Below are 21,763 nucleotides of genomic sequence, written 5' to 3'. Positions count from 1 at the left end.
TATTCTTCTGAGTGCTCTCGTGCCTTATTGTGTTAGGGATCTTGAGATTTGGGAATGTGTGCATTGCTCCAGGATATATCCACATAAGGAGAAAAATTGATTAGACTGTGTTTGCAGATAGTTTCCCACTTCGGCTATAAACATAGGATTGTTTTCAAATTATTTTCTGTTTCTCAAAGACAAAAAAATAACAAGTTAAAAATTAATCAACTTTACTGCCACTTCCAGTGGATTTTCTTTTTCTACATTCAGCATATTCAAGTACTGCTGCTGCCACTCTGGAGAGGTGGAGCTGCTGATGACTTTTAAGGCCATTTTGCTTACTCTGTATGTACGGTAAACACAGGGTGACTGGACCTGCATCAGAATCAGGATGGCAGCACGACTGATGTTGGAAGGAAGCTGTGGCTGGTGCTGTACCAGGAGTCTGCTGCCAGTACTGGGTAGTTACAGCAAAAAACAAAGCAAGGAGCAGGAGTGGTGGGTGCAGTCCCACTGCTCCATAGTGCACATGGATGAATACTGAGTGTTTGGGAATCAGTGAGTTCATAGTGATTCTTGTCCTTACTTTAGTATCAGCACAAGGCCCAGTTCCTGCCCTAGACAAACACAGAATTTTATAGATTAGGCCCATTATATGACGACTGTGATTAGGATTATTTACTGCCTGGAATTTAAACTGTAAAAGTTTTGCTTCCAGAATGGATCTGATCTGCAAGTGTTTTCAGGGTGCACGCAATAGAATCATGTTCAATGATCTGGGTGGTCTGCTGGGCAGGGCTGGTTTGTGTCTGTCTGTAAAATCTGTCACCAGGCGTTCTTCCACAGTAGTCTATTGTCTGGTAGGAAATGTATGTCAAGCAGAATTAATATTATTATTCCTTTTGACTTGTCTCTGCTTTTAAGGATAACTGGGAAAGAGTCTGTGTGGTGGGGCACTGAGAGCGTTTGTCACAATGCTTTTATTGTCCTGCTCAGCTGCAGTGCAACATTCATTCAGTGCTCTTGGAGCGTGGCATTTCCGTTTGCAATGCAGCACAAGGGAATTCTGATTTCATTTCCTAGAAGATTTTGGCAAAATTAGAAGGCAAGTAACTTATCTTTGTCATATTTTGGCTGGATGTTTTATCTTCTGTTTTCTAGTTTTTTTTTCCCTTGGATCAGCAAAATGGAATACAACTGCAGAGGCAGCACTGCATGACTTGCTTTCTCAGTTTGGTGATGTTCAGGAGCAACAGGCAGTGATGATCCAGTGTCATGATGATGTGAGGATTCAGACACATGCATTTATTCACATTATGCTGTGATTTATCACAGAATTTATCACTTGTTTATCTGTCTTGAATTTAGCACTTTGCTTGCAGATTTTAGACATGGCGTAGCCTGTCTTAAATGCAGACCCTGTGCCTGGTTAAAGCATTATTGGCTTGCTTAAAAATGAGTGGAGAGATGTAGAGAGAGGGAGAGGGTTAGTGTGGCAGAATGGCAGGTGCTTGCAGTCATTTCCCAGGTGTGCAGCCAGGGCTAGCAGCATGCCAGGAGGGTGGATGGGATGGATAAGGAATTCCCTCTGTGCTCAAGGCTCAGTCCCAGCCAGAGCAAGGCCTGGCACTGGATGTCAGGTGGAGTTCCTCAGTGAGAGAGGCTGAGGTGCTACAGCCTGAGCGATGCGTAGCTGGAAGGGCAAGGTCTCTGGGAGGCCAAGATCAATGGATTTCTCTTCTTTCCCTTCCTCTCTGCTCAGGACAAGGCCTTCTGGCTTAATGATCTGGTAGTGCCCAGCAGTCCAGGCTGAGACAGCTGCATCCTCAGCAGGAGGAGTTGGTTTCCCCAGGGAGAGCAGCACCATCAGAGTTCTGCCCTTGCTGTGGGTGAGCCGTGTCCATCCCGCATCATCAGGAGCTGTGTTTGAAGTGCTCAACAAACAAGCAAACCTTTACTTAGCCAAGCACTAATTCATATAATTGATGGTTCAATACATTGCTTTGTGCAACTCAAGACTTGTTTGGATAAGAAATATTCATTCAAATTTAGTTTTTGGTAGGTTTTAATAGTTAGGAGTCAACTCTCACCTGAATTCAAAGTGTGTTGATTCTGATTTTGCCAGTTGATATTGTAACACGTTCATTTATTTTACTGGCTAATGCAATTGAACCAGTACAAGCCCAAGGGTGAAAGCAGCCATCTTAGTAAAAATTGATTTATCTACTCTACAACAGGATATGTTCTTTGTATCTCAATGATGCAAAACTGATAGAGCTAAGGTAAATCAATCTTCCACTGCAGGTTAGGCCTCAGGGTGAGAAATAAAAGCAGCAAAGGAATATTTACCTTCTTTGAAGAAGTATTTTAACATTTATGACACTTTCCTTGTTATCAGACTCTTTCTGCATCCTTCGGAATATCTGAGGTATGTCAAAGGGGTTATAAGGTTGTTTCCAGCACTCCTGGACTCACATTAATGCACTGAAATTGAAACACAACAGAAAAGAAAGCTCCCAGTGAAATACAGATTTTTATCTTCACAGTGGTTAACATTATTTTTAAGGTCTCCTTTATGCATTCAGTAACTTAGGACCTGTCAGCACATCCTTTATGAGCAGTTTCACAGTGTGAAGCTGCACTCTTGGTCACTTTTATTTTTGTTATTTATTTGTCTGATTTATTTTTAACTGGAGAACATTTATGGGAGTGACGGACAGTGGAATTTTCTTTCACTCACGCAGTAGCATGCAGGAACAGCAGAAGACATTGGAAAATAAATGCAATAAAATCATAAGAATCAGCCAGCAGCTGGATAGATTGAAGCTATAATGATGGGACTGTTATTGTTTTATTTGAAATGTATCAGATTCTAAGTCAGTGATATCCTCCTGAATTAACAGCCTTTCTAATTAAGGGAGAGGAGTTAAATTGTGATTGTGGTTCATTGACTTAGAGGCTGCCTGCATAATTTATGTTAAGTTATGGGGAGTGCAGCTGGGGCACGTGTGAGACATTTTCCTTTCGAAACATAAATGAAATAAACAATTTACCAGTTGAGCTCTGTTCATCAGTTGTGAACCATTTGTTTTTTCACTTCTGTTTTGTAGCACTGCAAATAAGGTGGGTACACATACACAAATAAAGGCAAAACTTTATAGCCTAACACACAGTGATTCATATAGAGCACCATTTAAATTCAAAAGTGCAGTTGGGGGATGTCTTACATGCCAGATAGTAGCTTGCATTATCTTTTTAATTGATTATGCACCTAACAAGTTCTGACTTTTTGGCAGAGGATTTGTTGGCTTTCTTTGCCACAGACTTATGCCACAACCTATTACAGTGTAGAAAATTGGAATACTGAAGGATTTAAGAGGCTTGTTTTCTGTAAATTCTTACTCTTCACTGCTGGAAAAAAGAAAAAAACCATAAAGCTGCACAGACTGTCAGAAATGCTGTCAAATGGAACGAAATCATACAATTTTTATCTTTTTTTAACTTAACCTATAAAGTTAAAATAATCATAGAGTGGCCTGAGTGAGAAGGACCTTAAAGATCATCTTGTTCCAGCCCCTCTGGCATGGGCAGGGAAACCTTCCACTAGATTAGGTTGATCAGAACTCAATCCAACCTGGTTTTAAACACTTCCAGGGATGGGGCATCCACAGCTTTCCTGGGCTACTTGTTCCAGTGGCTCACAGTCCTCTTAAAATGAGCAGAATGGTTCAAATGCCTACAGAAAAGTTATGAGGTGTTGAAGAACCTTTTAATAAATGTCAAGAACAGAAACTTTACATCCAAAGCATGTAGCTGCGACAGAATATGATAAGGCACCCCCTCTTCAAAATTCCTCGTTCAAAATTTCCTGGAAGCAAACCCCAGAGATTTGTGTGAGTTGGGAGAGATATCCCAAGAGTGGGGAGTTCCTCTGTGAGGAACATCCACTGTAAATGACCATTTACGTCTCTGGTGTAGGGAAGGCTATCCCATGGAGTCTGTAAATCCAGACAGGCTCCACTGTGCAGCCAAGGATAGCTCTGGGATTAAATCTGCTGCTGAGCCTAATCATGTTAGCCATCTCTGACCTGCCTAGGTGAGGTCTCGTGCTGACCAGGAAGCCCTGGATGTCTGGTGTGGGATTCTCAGGTCTAGTCCTCTGAGTAATTCCCTTTTCTCTTCTTTCAAAGCTCTTTAAAAGTATCTTTCATCTCCCCAGCGTAGGAAGGAGAGTTGTGCTCGCTGCTTCTTTGCAGGTGGGCCAGTATATTCATGATCAGATGCTTTCAGCCAACAGGCTCTGTCTATAAAGTGTCAAAGATCCATTATTCATGTAATTTCCTGTCACTCCAATTTCCAGACTTCATCAAGTCAATCATTTTGACAACCTGACACCAGCCAGATACACTGCTGGGGAAAATTTATACATAGGAATGTTACTGGTTTTGCATGGTGAAACAACTTATTAGACTTTCATGCCTTTTAATTTCATGTTTTTTCTAATTAAAATGGTCTTTTGTAGGGAATTGACAAAAACTGAGCTGGAGTTTATAGCAGACAAATTTAGGAAATATGGTGAACCAGGAAGCTTCTAGACAATTTTCTGGTTCTTTCAACAGTCAGACTGTATTTCACATCACAGTTTACATTACAGATAATGTTAAATAGCATATGGTTACATTCTTTGGATTAAATCCTAGTTCTTCCTAAGTTAGTGATAGAATTCACATCAATTTAAAAATCATACTCATTGCCTGATTCATAAGGACTATTCTTCCAAAAAAATGGTATCCTTGGGAGAAATTTCAGCCTGGAAAAAGCAGAAATGCAAGTTGTCACTAGAGTCTTGTGGAGTCTGGGGGAAAGCAGAGAGTGAACAAGTATTAACTATTTCCTGCTGGGCAGTTTACCATGGCCACTAGAAGCTCAGTTATAAAAAGCTGGTTGTGATTCTGCAGCTCAGCTGTGGTTTTTAAGCTCTCACCATCCATCTGTTGCAAATAGTGACAAATATGAATTCTTTGCTTTCTTGTGTTGTATTCTTAATTTTTGGCATACATAGGAGATCAGAGGGAGATTGGGATGGCTTTAAACAAGCAAACGGATGCAACTGGGTTTGTGACGCTCTTGAAGCACAGCATAACAGTGCTGTGAATTATTTCATGTGTTTTCCCTGAGCTCATTCCATCCAGCTTTGTAATCAGGGCTGTGAGGGCCGAGTGCAGGCCAGATGAAATCACTTACATTCCACCTGCCTGCACTGGAGCAGACTTTGGACTATATATAATATGTGGGAGTAAGTGATAAGATCACCATGAATAGTCCCTCTGTTCAGTAATGATCATGGGGAATTCTAAGAATGTCTGAAGAGACCCATCTTTCTTTTGGAAGGAATTTATTCATAGCTTTAGGAGATTTAAGTTTCAAGGAGGTTATAAAGTGCCCATGCAGACTATTGCCTGTATTTTTACAAGTAAAATAAAACCCCAAATTGTTGCTGTCGAGCTGTTTCAAGTGGAGAATATTTTTCCTCAGAATGATAGCAAATTTACTTTGAAAAGTATACAATTTTTCCTTACAATTTTTCCATGGCAAGCCTCACTGAAGTGAGCACAATCACAAGATTAAATATGTGCAAGATGAAAAGATCAAGGCCTCTCTGTATTGGGTACAACTTTACACAACCTCCAAGTGGTCTTGCTGGAAGTCCTAAGTGAAATTCTTGGGTATAAGGCTTTGTTTTGAGAACACACTGAACTGACAACATAATTTCAATACAAGATGCTCTGAACTGATCCTTTTTTTTTTTTTTTTTTTCTTTTTCCAGTGTCAGTTAGAAAGAAGTAGTTGATAATCTACCTTTTTTTTTATTGTTATGTTGGGTAATTTTTAATATAAAACTCCACAGAAAATCACTGTAAATAAGAATTATCCATAAAGTTTAACGTGACATTTTATTAGAAAGCATTACAAAATTATATATTACAAAATATTATATATTACAAAATAACCTGTTGGGTTAGCATAAAATTTGAGTGACACTTAATTTATACACTGAAATTGATTCAAAGATTTAGGTGATGCATTAAAATCTTTGCCAAAACTGTCTTATTAAATGAAATCCAAATTTCAACTGTTTACTCATATAGTCCAACCACTTGGATGAAGGTATTTGCTTGTCTCTGCAACTTTGCATATTTCTTTTACACATTATTCCTCTTTGTTTATTTAGTATTATCATCTATTACATCTCTAAATACATCAAACTGAAAATGTCATCATAATTTTTATTGTTTGCACTGGAAATGCTTAACTTGATACTTTTAACATTGGAATTTCTTTAATCCAGTCCAGTGTTAAATGTCTGTATATGTTTTTATTCAGTTCTAACCAGGATCACTTGACCATGGTGAGATCATGAATATTTGTGTGTGTTCATGAACTTTTCTCTGGATAAAAAGTTTCCAGTGCTGAAACCATTACCATTCAAATGATGTGAAAATATTCGAAGTTCATCTATCATGTATAAGCTCCAACAGGAATGCTTTTTAAAATGGGAAACAGCAGTAAGTTTAGTGAGTTCCATGAGTCCTGTGTTGCTACAGATGCATTTTGGACCAACAGAGTTAAAATAAAAATATAAATAGGACAGCACTACGTGCCTGTACATGCAAAAGTGTGGATTTCCCTGGCATTGCTGACCCTTCAGCACTGGGCCAGAAACAAACTTCCAGTTGACTTAAATAAATCATCACCTAAGTGGTCTAAAGGACAAAAATGGACACATGCAATACTCCAAAATCCTTTACTATGCTTCAAATCCGTTGTAATGAGAGTCACTTTATTCTTTTTTTCATTTATATCAGTGGTGGAAAAGGCTATGGAGGAGAAAATCTGTTTTGATCAGAGTTTTATGAAGAAAAAGGAAGTAACAGAGACACTAAATGTAAAATATGCTACTTATTTTATTGAGATTATCTTATTTTGCCTTGACTTTATTATGTTTATTGTGTCAACCTTTTTATACTGCCAAACTGTCCCCAATAAAAAAACTTCATCAATTATTCTATTGCCATGCTGGGGCTGCCATTTTCAGGTTTCAGGTTTAATCCTTAAGAGCACAAGATGAAAGTTTTGGGAATCATCTCTTGGTATTTCTCCTTCTTATTTTTTCTTTTCAGTCCTTCACAGAATGGTGCTACTCAGAGCGTGCAGCCCTCACCAAGTATAAATAAAGTTTTCTTTCCTATCTCTGTTCTATTTTCACTGCTTGCACACTAGCTAGGGTTTAGCAGTTAACTTCTGTTCCATGTATTTATTTCCTACCTTTTGAGCTCACAGCTTGGGTCCCCTTGCAGGGAGCCCCCGTGTGTGTTGCTCTTTCCCACTTTCCTCGGTGTGGCACTCTGGGAGGGATATCCCTGAGCCCTGCTGTGCTTGGGAGCCATGGAGCCAGGAAGAAGGGCTGAGACTGAGTGTGGAGAAGGCAGTCACAGGCCAGTTTTAATCCCCTCTGGGCTGATTGTTTTGCTGCAGTGACTTCAGTGCTTCTGTTCTGCATTGGAAGATTTTCATCCCTCCTGAGTCACCAGGGAAGGAACCATTGATGCCTCAGAAACAAACAGTGGGTTCCACCAGGGTGAATGAGGCAGTTACTGCTGTGACCAAAGTATTTTCTTATGTTTTTCCCTCTGTTCCTGCCACAGCCCGTTTTGCAGAAAGTTTTTGTTTGTTTTCTATGGCAAGCATAGGCTTCTGTTAGAGCATTCTGCACATCTTTGCAGCTGGGGTGTGGGTATATATTGATTTTTTTTTTTTCTTTATGAAATGTCTTTGTGGGTTTGGAAATCTTCCTTTAATATTCCAGCTTGAACAGAAGAAATAATATAAAAGATTGAGTGCTGTGGGAAAGAGGAGTGATGTATAACTGTCATTTCAACACACAATCAAAATCTTATCAGATACAGAATCTCAAAATTTGGAATACTCTCTTCCCCTTATCAACCTGGACATGGCTTTTGCTGGTCCTCTTACAACCCTCTATTGACAACAATGTTCCTTATAAAAGCAGCTTGAAATCACAGCCTTTACATCCCTTAAAACATTAATCCCTTGTTCTAACACGTTGTCAAATGTCAGCTGCTTGTTAGCATGATGCAATTAAAGCACACATAAGGCAGCAGTGAAAAAAAAGACAAATGTTCTGACCTGCATGAAATAGAAATAGAAGTGTGAGGATGCAGGTCCCTGCTGTATTGCTCTGGGTATAAAGTTTTTGTAGCTTTCTAAGTTTGCTATTCCCTCAGCTGTGCTCATGTTTCTGCTTGTCAATCCAAACCTTAACCCTCATCACTGAACCCATAAGAAAAAAGAATGAAAGAGGCAGACTTTGGTTGGGTTTTTTTTTTCCCTGTTAAAATAAAATAAAGACATTGTAAAATGTGTTTGCCACTGGGAAATTGTAATGGTCAGCTTAAACTGTAGTCCCTGTGTAATTTCTGCATTCTTTGTGTGATCCATGTATATGGTTTGAAGGCCCTAATGCAGATGTTTGCACTTGGATGGACAAACCCCCCACTTCCCCTACTTTTTTTGCTGTGGGATTTTTAGGAATGTCCCTAAGAACATTTCTTCCTGCTGCCAGAATTAGGACAAATTGATCCATGTGATTTGGCCAGAAGCACTACCAAGACAACTCTCCAAGAGAAGAACAACAGTACTGCTCTTCCCTCTCCCTCTTTGCTGTATCCCCAGGTGAATGCTGGCTTTCTTATTTATCTTCCAAGTGGTCTAGAAGTCCTTGCATTAAGGCAGAAATTACTGCTCTGCCTGGAATTCTGCTGCAGTGCTTCCAGTCACAATTTTTTTTTTTTTTTTTGCTACAGCAAGAATAAAATATTTCAACTTTTAGCATACTGTACAAGTTGACTAGCCACACTGGGCACCAGAGAGATTCTGTATTGTTGGCTTTGGCAGTTGCTAGATCTAAATACTGCTCCATTATATTTTTATTGTGTTCTCTTATAGCAATTGAGTGTTTGAGCTTTTAGAAACAAAGAGAAAATGTTTGCTGTCCCCTGCCTGGGGATTCCTTTTCCTGGTGGTACCACCGCAGTGCCATTCAGGTGCCAGCTGTGTGTGCAGAGAGCCCCTTTGTTGTTGTGGTCCCTTTGCTGCCCAGGCTCCAGGAGCAAGGTTCACTGAGTGCACAGGTGCAGGGGCTGTGCTGGGAGCAGGACATCTCAGGGGCAGCTGTGCAACTGCTCATGGTGGATTTTTAACTTGGCTTCAGCTTTAGGTCAGAGGTAGACAAGTGGAATCAAAGCAGAGTTGTGTGTTTGTTGTCCCTGGTACAGCAGTGGTGAGAGGGGGTTTATTCTGTGCCTGTCAGGGCTGGGTAGCTGGAGTGCAGGCTCAGCTGGGACAGGATGGATCCTGTGCTGCCTCATCCCCTCTGTTACTCAGCTGCTACACTGCAAGCAGTATATGGCACTGGTAGTTTGGGTTTTTTCCCTGTTATCAACCTGATTGTTGATGCCATTTGTGGCTTTGCTATGATGCCGATTTGAAAATGATAATATGTAAAATTGTTTTAAATAACAAAGGGCTTGAACAGCTCTTCCATGTTGTAATTTACATCTAGCTATATGTTACTATCAAGTTCAACTAATTAGCATATATCTTAATAGTCTGAAGGGCCTGAGAACTATTCTGTGGTTTCCACTGTGTCTGGAAATCAGTTGAGTCCTGGCATGCATGGTGTAATCAGCAGGGTTTAGTGTGGTGATTTATAAATTACACAACATTGTTTAAAGCTCAGCTTCACAAAACTAAGAGAAATTGATTGCCTGGTGTGCAGCTGGTCAGCTGTGTGACTGTACGCTCATTTCTGTGGCTGCAAACTGAAATGCACCCTGTGCTTCAAGCCTGTTATTGTTGATAAATTTAATCATATACTTCCACATATTATCCTGTAAGTATGCGCAGAATTCCCATTCGGCAATCCATTTGATAGCTTAAGGAGGCCCTGGACTCCAATTAGCACCATGTGATAGAGTTAGGCCTCAGTGCCACCTCTTATGAATTGTTAGTAAATGCTGCCAATCGGCTGCTTATTTATAAAATATTACTTTTTTTTCTTTTTTTTTTTTTTCCCTAAGTTAAGAAGCAAGACTGGTAAAAGCAGATGGTATCTTTTATCAGGCTGACTGCTGAAACCAGCCATTAAGCTTTTGGACATAGGCTCTTTTCCAGGTCTCTGAAAAATAGCTCTGATAATGTCACTTCATCATCTGTGTGGTCTTACTCCAAAAAGATTTGCAGCACTGCGTTGGAGGTTCCAGTTCTTTCCTTGGAAAAAGGTGACTGGAGATGACTTGTAAAGTTGTGGGAGGAAAAAAGAATTAAAGTTTATATGAAATGTCCCTTTTGTTGCTTGTTCTCACAGGAATGTTACGGGGATCTTTCTTCTGTCAACAAGGCTAGAAGCTATTCCATTTTTGTGCCTTAATTTCATATAAACCTGAACTTGCTTCTTCAGATGATGTTCTCAGAAGAATGAGATGTCAAAGCCTGTCCTAGAGCAGTTCTTAGATCTCTGACAAATGAAGCTGTTCTTGTGCTTGACAGGCTCACTGCATGTTGCCTAATACAGGAATCCATTTTATGCTGGACCAGAGTTCGTTTTTTTCCTGTTTACAGAAAAGTTTCAAGTAAAATTCATAGTTCCACCTAGAGTAACTAGAGTTGTCCAGCTTTGTTTGGAATCTGGATATGAGGTAGGGCTTGTGTTGGTGAAGTCCATTTACAGACTTCCTTATGGCAATGAGTGATACCAGTTGTCTCTGCAGATCCTTTTATACATCACTAGTGTTCCTTAGCCCTTATCTCAAAGTATTGCTTGTTCTTCCCAGAGATCAAGAGGCTTCTGATGACTAATTCCATTTGAAAAAATAACCCAGAAAACAGTATAAATTTTTAGTCTGTGCTTCTGTGAAACAGTTTCAGGTGGTGTTAGAATGTAAAGCAGAATGCAAAGTGTGGAGAATGGGAGCAACCCCTCGATGAGATGGTTAGATCAGGTTGAGTTTGTCTTTGCATAGTGCTTGGCTGATCTTGGCAGATGGTTGGCAACAAGCTGGCAGGGATTTAACCTGTGCTAGTGTGGGCAGTGTTGTCTTATCTAAGGGCAGGAAAAAGAGTGACAAGGTGTTGCAGCTACTCCTGCTGCCATGCTTCTCATGCTGTCATGCTCCTCCAGACTCAGCTCTGGTGGCTTGTCTGTCATGGCTTTACATGAAGAAAGTTCATTTTCAGAACTGCTATTTTAATTGGCCCTTTAAAGGTTATTTTTTTCCTCTTATCTCACAGCTCCATCTACTGTTGGTGCACTTGGTGATGTTTAATCTCCAGTTTTCTCCTAAACTCACACACACAGCAAACAGCTGTTTTCACCTTTTTGTGCACTCTTGGATTTTAGTACTTTCTTTGTCCTCCTTGGTCTCCCCCAAACTTCTCTGCTGCTTTCCTCTTGCCCATGATCTACTGTGGGTGCTGTGAGCATCCCCAGGACACTTCTCTGAGTGACAATTTTTTTTGTTACTCAGCTCTCTTTGGGTCGCAGACTGAAGACTGCTGCATGAGGGGATTGCATGGCAGATGGGGAACATCTGCTGGAAAAGTCTTCTTATCTGTGCACACATTTAATTGTTATGTTCCTGTTACTGTAGCAAACTTGCCTTGATAATTGCAGTCTTACTTCACTTCACCAAGTTGAAATGGTTTCTTGGGTTTTAGCCTCTGTCTCTCCTGGCTCCTTGTACATCAAACATCAGCTTTCCTTTTGTACTTCCAGGGCTCTTCACCATGATTCCTATTGCCCTTGCTCTGTTTCTCTTGCTAATAAGTAACATACTCTCACCTCTGACCAGTCCAGGGCCCAACCCTTTGTTGTTCATTTTTTCCATTCTCCATTCTAGACCTTTTTACTCTTTTTGTGGCCTCTTGCAGCAAAAGATGGCACCACAACACCTGATGAGCTGCCTCATTATCCTTCTTCAGTGTCTCATGTAAAGTCTCTTTTCTGTAAACAAGGCCCAGTTCTGAGGTTCTTGTGCAGAAAGTATTTCCTCACTGCTTCCAAGGAGCCCCCAGTTTAGCTGTGTGTATCTCTGGCAGCACTTCCCATGAGCTCTTTAGGATGTGGAATAACTTTGGCTCTGTTTTGGTACAATGCCAGACAGAATGGCACATGGCCTGGCAGTGGTACTAACATGTCCTTGCTAAACATCTGAGCTGCAACAGGGTGAAGCCTGGCCATGTGGCAGGTGGGATGTTTAGAAACCTTAGGAATGGATGTGCAGGGGGATCATTATCCTTATATTTTGTAGCTCTCATGCTGTACTCCTGTGATAGCACTCCTGTGCTACTGGAGCTTGTTTGTTACTCATTCTGGAGTGAAATTTTCCCAAGTTTATGTTGCTCATCTAAGGAAGACATGAAACACAATTAAAATCAGCTAGCATTTATTCTGGGAAGATATAAATGTGGCAGCACTGTTCAGCTGCTTCTTTGTGATGATTATTAATCATTCAGGATGCTTTATGAATGTTAAAAGCTGTCCTGGTGTGCTGCAGTGGGGAATGGGATGCTTCATCCAGAGCTTCCAAACCTCCCAGCTACATCCCAGCCCATCCTTCTCTGTGCAAAACATTTCCCAAGGAGGATTTAGCAATGGTGGAACCAAATCCTGTTCTGAAGTGTTTGTCTGGATACTGTACTTTTGTGGATCGTGGGAAGGGTGTTTTTGCAATAGCAAGATCTAGCAGATAACACCAGGTCTCATACTGGTCATACTGACCATCTTGTTTTGTTGCTTCACAGAAGGAAGAGTTTCCCAGCACAGCAGTCTAATTAGACCGCTGTTTATCCACCCTGTCCAGAACTCCTTTGTAAGTTGCTCACTCATAAGCTAGAAATCACAGTTGAGTAGCATTTGCAAATGTGGTGCTGATGGAGACTGTTCCTCTCTCAATGCATCAGCTTAAACTCTCAGTCCACTATGTGTGTGTGCACACACATATATATATAGGGATATCACTTCATATATTATCCTGTACTTAGTATGATGAAACCTTTTAGGAGCATCAAAGCAACTTACTTCAGCATGTAGATTGTAGGGTTTATGTGTTTCACAGCAGTATTGGCTTACAGTGTTTTATAATGTCAGCCTAGCACTGTTTGCACTCCTTTCTGTGGAAATGTCAGGCTGTGAACCTCATCAGGAGCCAATTTTGTCCTTAAGAACAAAGGGAAAGACACATTTTTTTGTACTGTGGTGTAGTCACTGCTGGAGTATCCTGTCTGTTGCAGAGACAGGAAAAACTTGCTGGTGTTGGAGGGGAGGTCAGGGAGCTGGGAGTGCCACTGAAGTCTTTGTTACCTCATCCAATGGCTTAAGACAGCCAGGACTCAAAAGAAACACCTTTATAACTGAGGAGAAAGCTTGGGGAACAGTGGGGAGCATGGGTTGTTGCTGCTGAGAAACTGGTGTTTGGTAAATTTGGAAATAGTGGCATTATTCCCACAATTAGAGCCTGCTCAGTTTGTCAGGGAACAGTCAGGGGTGGTGAGATATAAATGATCAGCTTATGAAGAGGAACTCTGGGGAGTAGCAGTTAGAAACTGCTTCTGTACAGCAAGGCTGCCTCAGCAGCTCTAGGATTTTAGAAGTACAGCTAGGATTTCCCAAAGTGCAGCTTAACAAAGCCTTTTGAACTTGCCTAGCTCTGGTTTGGTCCATGCCAACCTCAGTAATTGTCATGACAAAGCCAGGCCAACAAAAAGATCAGTGAAATGCTCCATCTAGTCCTTGTTCTCACTAAATGGGAGACTTCTTCATGACTGAATTCTGAGCTCTGTTGCCATGGATGAGTGTCACACAACATTGGCAACTGATAAAACTGCTGCAAAGCCTGCAAACTGATAACAAATATTGGAATCGGTGGCCCACATTTAGAAGTACTTGTTTTTCATCCAGAAAATCCAATTTTTCAAACCCAGTGGAAAGGAACTATTCCTGTAAACAATTCCTCGTGATACACCTCTGGATGTCTTGCTCCTTAGTGCCTCTCTGTGTGTTGTGGGTCTCTAATCTGCTGAATTCTCCTGGAGAAATGAGGGTGAGGTTCAATGATAAACTGTGACAATCACTACTGGGTGGCCAGTCTGCCTAAAAGCTGTCATCTCCTGGGCCAGTGTCACCAGGGGCTCTGGATGACCCAAGGGAATCTCAGAGGGCAGCTAAGAATGTTTCAGTCTTTTTCTCTGCAGTCTGTACTATGCAGAAAAGTCTTCACACAGAAAGCAGTGAGGGAGAAGGGAGTACTACCTTGTAGAGGGATTACCTGGAATTGCTTTTGTCGCCCATCAAATGGGTTTAACTCCAGGCTAAACAACTCCCACTCTCATCTCACATTCCCAGCTCCATATTCTCCATGGATATACCAGAGCTATATACAGATATTGCTGTATCTTGGGTTTCCCCTTTGTCCTGGCTTCACATTCAAGTGGCACTGATTATCCCTAAATGGAATCTGTTTGTTACTAGTAATAACCAGTGATTAGAATACTTGAAAAATATTACTGTTTTCCTGAAAATAAGGCTAGTGCTGGGCAGAATTTACTAATCCAAACTGGAGCAATAGTGGGTGGATTTTTGTATTCCCAAAGGGCTAAATAGCTGACAATAGCATGGCAACAGACAAACAGCAACACAAGTAATTTTTGGCATTCATATGAGGCCAAGGAGAATACATGCTGCTCAGAAATCAAGTGGATAATGAAGCATTTGGCTATGACAGAACAATAATATCCAGGCTGTCCTGGAGTTCAAAAAGCATTTGCAGTGTTACAGAGCTGCAGTGGTGGTTTGGTGCACGTGGATGTGCTTGTGTGTGTGTGTATCCTAAAAGAAAATGAGTTGCCAGTCATTTAAGCTTCAAAATGCCAAAAAATTATTAGCTTGTGTTTGGACTTAGTTTTAAGGTGCTCTTTAAGAAGTATAAATAAGCATAAATTTTAAACCAAGCCAAACTTCAGCACTGGAGTTCACTGCTGGACCTGTAACAAGATTGTGACCCATGAAGGCTCATCTTCATCAACTGCATTTGCTTTCTGTAATTAAACCTTATGATGGCCTTGCTGACTTTCCATATTTTATATACAGCTTGGAAGCTTGTTTGGTCCTCTCTTAGAGTCAAATTTTTCTCACAGCAGTCCTAAAAGTAAAAGCTGCACTTGAAATAAGGTCCTTGAAATAACAGGTATTAAAGAACTTCCTCTTATTTTAATTAAGTACACAAGGTTGCACAGTGGATGAGATCCGTTTAGCACAGGAACTTGCTGGAAATACTGGGAATGATTCAATTGCTCATATTCAATAAGCAATTTCTAAAAAACTTTGGCTTCATTTAAAACATTTTGGCTGCTGTTGTGTCTGGTGCTTTTTGTATAATAAAACAACCCAGTGACTTTACAGCAATTAATAAACTCCTTGTTTTGATACTTGCTGGTGCTTTGCAATGTCAGGCTGCTGGTACAGCCTGAGCTTTTACCTCTCAAGGATAATATGTCACCATTGTCAGATGTTGCCTCTTTTGGTCCTCAATCTGTTTCGTAAATGCTTGGAAGTTCAGCTGTCTTTTGTGGATTTCTTTCTTTCTTTCTTTCCTTTTTGTCCCTGCTGCTTCTGTTTGTTAGAATTAATTGTTCTAAGACCAGAAGGAGACACTTTATTGTGGAGAAGGTGAATAACAGAAGCAACCAGGACATCTTGTCTTTTACAAAAACTTGAGGACCTCCTTTGTGAAACTTAACATCAGTTAAAAAAAAAAAAAAAATTACTTGCCTTTTCATTTTGTTCTTCAAGTATTTTCTACCTTGATGTTCTCTGCTACAGGCAGTGTTTTGTATTCTGTTTGCTGAGCTGGTGAAGTCTGAATGTTTCATAAAAGCCTCTTCGGGAGGAAGAACCAAGTAATTTCCCCTTCATGCGATCAGCAGGATTATTAGGGCTTCATAACTTCTTACTCTCAGAGGCAGGAGCCAGAGAAAAGGAAGGTGGGCCTGACTTTCAGAATTAGGGAGAAAAATCCCTTGCAAGCAGCAATTTCTTGCTTTATCTCTAAGCTAATTTACTGAGTCATTGTTGTGTAGTTTAAAGGTTTTGTGTTCTCATGTTGCACTGTGATTCCATAGTTCTGAGACCATCATAAAAATGGAGACCTGGAAGAAAATGCACAGAGACAGGCATGGGCAGCAATCCTGCTGTCTCTCCTTGGACACCCATGCCTGGGTTCCAGAGGTGGAATTTTAGTCAGAGTTAGCAGATTAGATTAGGTATCTGTCAGCTTGGTTTCCTGTTATTTAGAACTTGTTCTTACAAATTTAACAAGTTGATGATACAATGAAACCACATCAAGAAAAGCATTTGACACCAAAATACTGCTTATGGCTCAAAACTCCTGAGAAGTGCAGAAGAATATTTTGACAACAGTGTAGTTACATGCTTGGTCTGATCAGGTCTGGTCCCTTGGGTCTCACCTCATGGCTACCATTGCTAGAAGAGTCTTCTTCAAGAGTTAAAATCCAGTGTTTGTTGCTTCCCTTCTTTTTGAGGCAATAATCCAAACTGTGCAGGTGCTGTTCCATTGTTAGCAAGTGAGTGCCAACGCAGCACATGGGAAAATGCCAAACTACAAGGAGCTCACAGGGGGAGAAAAAGATGTCAAGCATTTGCTTTCCTCTCCTGTTGTATTGGACAGGCTCTGCTTGTTGACTCTGTCCTTGTAATAAGCAGTGAGCACAAAGACAGGGGACTGTGTTTTGTTCCCCCACAGTAAGAGACAGGTGAGAGCCTGCTGTGCCATGTGCTTGTAAAGCTGGCACCATTCAGGCTTTGGGTTCAGATGAATTTGAGTGCAGTGATCAATCCTCTCTTTCCCAGGACTTCAGTAAAAAGGATGCCACTATGCAGCTGCCTTGTTAATTCTGCTTGGTGCTTGGAGAAGGGTCCAAATCGGAGTGTTTGGCTTTGAACATGTCAGCTACTGCCTGAAGGGCCCAGTCCAGGGGAGTATTTGTATCCCCTTAGGAACTGATGTGGACTTCTCTGCATTGTGGACCTCTGGAGTGTCACTTAGCAGCTTAACCATTAACAAATGAACTCCTAAATTCAGGGTAGATGGTATCAATAATTCCACAGCCAAGTTCAGCCAGTTCTGCCTAGCACACATCTATATGCTGCTGAGATAAAACAAGCAATCAAACAAAAAACCCCAGACTCAACAGTGTACCTGGGTGATATTTGCCATCAGCAGTGTTACTGAAGCTGGTGACACTGTCAGCAACCCCATGCTAAGAAATTTCTGTTCTACCATATGACAGCAGTAGCTAAAATAACCCAGCCATACAGAGAGCCCCAGGGCTTTATTAGCTTTGAAAGTGGACAAATATGCAATAAAAGAAGGTTTCTGCTAGAATAGAAATAAACTGTGATCATGGAATGGCATGTAAGAGTTAAAGTTGGGAAGATCAGACCTGAAGAATTAAAGATGTCTTTTTTTTTTTTTTCTTTTGTTTTTTTAAATTTTCTTTTATTTTTATTTTCCTGGAAATATCTTTAGTTCTTGCACCTGTAGGCGGAGGCAAGTCTTTTCAATACTGTTGAAAATGAATAAGTACAAATCTTCATATACTATTTTAATTCCCCCCCTTGTTTGTTTTTGCCTCTTTATTTCTTGCATGTCAGTAAAATTTATACAGTAATTTGTTAATTAGCTCTAGAAATTCATAGCAATGACTGAATTACATTCAATAATGCCAGTTTTAGTGCAGTGTGACACACCTGTGCAAGTCTCAAATTCTCTCTCTCCAGATTACTTTCTTAGTTTTGGTCTACGAGAGGCCAAATTATGTATATGTCTGTACAACATACTATGCATTTGTAGACAGCCAGGCAGCATGTTTTCCTTGTAGAACCAATTTGTGCACAGGGCTTCTTGCCAAGAAAACAGCTTTCCTGACATTTAGTGAATCTCTGAGTCAGTTCAACTCAGCACAAAACTCGTTTGCAGAGGACCTGTTAGCTGGGTTGAACATCTCTGAGGAACTTTCCTGACCCCATGCTGGGGACAATAATCACAGAGAGAGGCTTGGTTGGTATGGAGAAGGAGAAAGAAAAACCCAACATGACCCATCTGGTTGCAGTCCACTTGAAACAGACATTTAAAATAGACAGTTTCTCTCAAAAGGAAATTTTAATCAATACCTTCAGAAAAATCTCTTGGCTTTGCCCTGCTCCCTTCTTGTAAGGGGATAATGCTGTGCAGAGATCGAGAGGATTTTTAGGAGCCTGGTCTCCTAGCTTTAATCATATTGTAAAATTCCATACAGACACATCATTTGGGTTTTTTTCCAAGTCCATATCTTACTCTAGAAGTAGGTAATCTTTGAATCTCTGTATCTCAGGCTCAGCTGGAAAAATAGTTCACTTTTTGTATGTTCTGATTGTTAGGAATGAAAGCTCTATTTCAGAGTGGCTGCAGGAATTGTAACTCTTCAGCTGTGCTGTTAAGAATGTACAGCCAAAAAAACGAGATATAAGATCTTCTGCTGGACTACTTTTGAGTTGATCTGGGATGACAGAACCTATTTCAGGCCAACAGTTATTCTAAGGTTTCCATGGAGATTGATGATGTCACAGGAGCAACATCTGAGTGCAGTTTGCTAGAAAACAAGGCTATAATGTTGTAGTGGAGAAGTCAAGTCTTTGCATTTTTGTAAACTCACAGAACAGTGAAGCCCATTTGCTCAATGGATTGCAGTTTGCTTGTGATTTGTGCTGAATATGAGCTGTAGTCATGCTTCCAGTGTGGTGTAAGGGATGATTTCAGGACTGCCTCATACACAGCTTGATACAGCTCCTGCTGCTCTTCTCCTCACCTGCATAATGCAGGCATTCTTGTGTTGCTGTATTAAACCCTGGCATTTTCTGTCTGCTCTCAATTGCCTTAAGGGCAATGCCCAGGTTTCCTTGTGAGTATATTTGCAAAGGATGAGTATTAAAACTGCAATAAGTTACAGCTCTGCTGAGTTTTCTGAAATGTAGGAGCTGCCGCAAAGGACAGCAGGGGAAAGACAGTGGAGAAGTGGCAAAGCAGGAGAATACAAAAGGTTAACAGAGGCTTAATTTAAAGCTAAAATGTGACCCTCAGGAATTTGAAAATTGTTATCATTACTTACAGTTTTATAGAGACTTAAACTCTACTCCACTGCAGAGAGATTGCTGCCCAAGGACCTGAATGTGTTAATAATGAAGGCATTGTATATCTGCACAGGGCTTTTGCAGTGGTAGTGATTAGGAGGCCCAAAGGTGCCTCAATACCACTGAAATTCCATAGCTTTTTAGCAATTTCTGACTGGGAAGCAGGCTCTGCAAGCACTGCTGCATCCCTGTTGTTACCTAGTGTGTGTTTTATTTCCACAACTGTGTTTTTGCTATTCATTGTTTAAGGGATCTTTACAAAGATGTTTGCCAAAATAGAAGTCAAGAAGCAGTACTTGAATTTGGCAGAGTATGGGGGAATAAAGACTTTTTCAAATAAGGTAAATGGAGGGAAAAAGTTTTAAGATTTTTATGCATAAGAATTCGATTTTGCGACTAAAGCTCTTGTTGCCTCGATGAAAGCAGCTGCCTCTAGAAAGGAGCTCATATCTACTGAAGAACAGTCAGAATAACAGTAATGATGGTAAACAATGTCAAGTCTCTGCTTCCCCTGGTTTTGTCAGGAGATAAAGCAGAAAACAGTTTTTTCTGGAGCATCTACTGTGTTTCACTCAGCAAACTTGGCTCTTGTTTCTTAACTGTAATTGTAACAGAAACAACTTTTGTGTAGAGGGGAGCACCAGACCATGGAAACTTGCTTTTCTAACTTGAACAAGTTATCAAAATGTACTCACATTTCAGAGAATTTAGCTTTTTTTTTTTTTTTTTTTTTTTTTTTAGAAAGTGAAGCAGCAAAGCACCTCTGAGCTCAGATCCTTTCATGTCTGAGTTCAGCAGGAAAGGACTTCTTTTTTCCCCCAGGCCAGTTTCTGAATTCCTGAAATGCAAAGCTTTTGCAGCAAGAGAATGGCCTACTCTGATACAAACCAACTGACAGGTCCTCCTGAAAATCAGGACAAGTTAATACAGTCCACATGTTCCCTGCCCCAGTTCTGCAAATTGATTATTTTGAAAAGCTAAGTAAGCCTATCTTTATTTTGCAGGAAATGTTTGGTGCCATTAGGCAGCAACGCTGTTGAAAAGAACAAAGCTGGAACAGCTTTTGATAATGTCCTCAGAGAAATGGCCAATTGCTGTACAAGTGATACAAACAGGACTGTTTGTTCTCACTGGGTGCTGAGCACTTGAAAGTTCACACACTCCATCATGAGCCTGAAAAGGAGTGAAATTCTTTTGAAGTCTTAATATTGGGCCAGTTTGAAAATCTGCCTCTGTATCTGTAATCTGCTCCTGTGTGACTGTTCTACAATAATGCAGTTCTAAATTCTTCATGATTACCTGGAGGCTGGCAGCTCTTGTGTATTACTTGATTTCAAAAAAGGGGAATATTTATTATGGGATTATGTCCTATGAAGCAAGAGAGTCTTTTTGCAGGTCTGGGCATAGCAGGTTAGCAAGTTTCATACACAGATAGCAGGAGTTAGTGTGGGAAGTGAGGCCTGGGTGTAACAACTGCAGGCTGTGATCTTGTTCTTGCTATTTCCTGTGAGAGATTAAGGTTTAATGAAATGTACTGTAGTCCATAGCAGTGCTGAAGCACCTTTGTGTTTGTTAAATGGACAGAGAAAGTTCAGAGTGGAGGGAAGTTACTGAGAAATATTATTGTTCCATATGTTTTTAAGGACATTCCTTCAGGAGAATAATCTTTCACATCTACTGAGTCATGCAGATGGTTGCATAATTGATTGATGTGTTGTATGCAAGTATCCTCCCATCCATCTAAATTTCTCCCTTCAAACAATGTCTTTTGACTGGCTTCTGTTACTTTCTAACCATGTTTGGCAATGTTTTGGTATGCTGAGTTTACTTGACCAAATACAAAGTTTACTTAACCAAATACAAAGTAACTGCCTGACAAACACAGAGATAAGAATCACGAAGCTTGCAGCAGTGCATAACATCTTTTTTAATATTGCTGGGGGGTTTTATACTTTGCTATAAAAAAAGAACAGTCAGATGTCTGCTTCTACCTCCTCATCTTCTGATGACCTGTTACCCCTTCTCTTTGCCCATTGTGCCAGTGGTTTTGGCAATGAAAGAGCCTTTTTTTAGGTACAGGCCTCTACCTGTGGGCTGTTCACTAGTGGGAGGCCACACCCACTGTTGGGAGCAGCTGATCTTGGGCAGAAAAAGAAGAAAAGAGAGGGAACCCTGTGCCCTGGTCATACTGAGCAAATCCTTCAATGCTGCTTCTTGTTTTTAACAACTGATTTCTCTTTCCCCCAAAACTGGAAAGGCAGATTCATAAAGCACAAAGTAAAAAGGAGCATCAGATCACTTGCCATGTCACGTCTTGGTTGGAAGGAATAATTGGTCTAGGAATGAAGGCTGAGACTTCTACTGGTGGCTGTGTCACAGTGCAGGGCTCATGATTTCAGTTTTTTACTGCAGGGACATTGTCATGGTTTTGACATGGGAGGAATTTAGGGAAGTGAT

At 40.6% G+C, this 21,763-nt stretch overlaps 1 protein-coding gene across 3 annotated transcripts in view; it reads left to right on the top strand.

Moving 5' to 3' along the window:
* Positions 1-21,763, top strand: part of PLCB4 (phospholipase C beta 4) — a 166,678-nt gene that overhangs the window by 33,522 nt on the left and 111,393 nt on the right. The gene's annotated exons all lie outside the window — the stretch shown is intronic.

Source organism: Vidua chalybeata, chromosome 3 (genome assembly GCF_026979565.1).
Source record: "Vidua chalybeata isolate OUT-0048 chromosome 3, bVidCha1 merged haplotype, whole genome shotgun sequence".
Lineage (NCBI taxonomy): Eukaryota > Metazoa > Chordata > Aves > Passeriformes > Viduidae > Vidua > Vidua chalybeata.
This window is presented reverse-complemented; position numbering and strand designations above follow the sequence as displayed.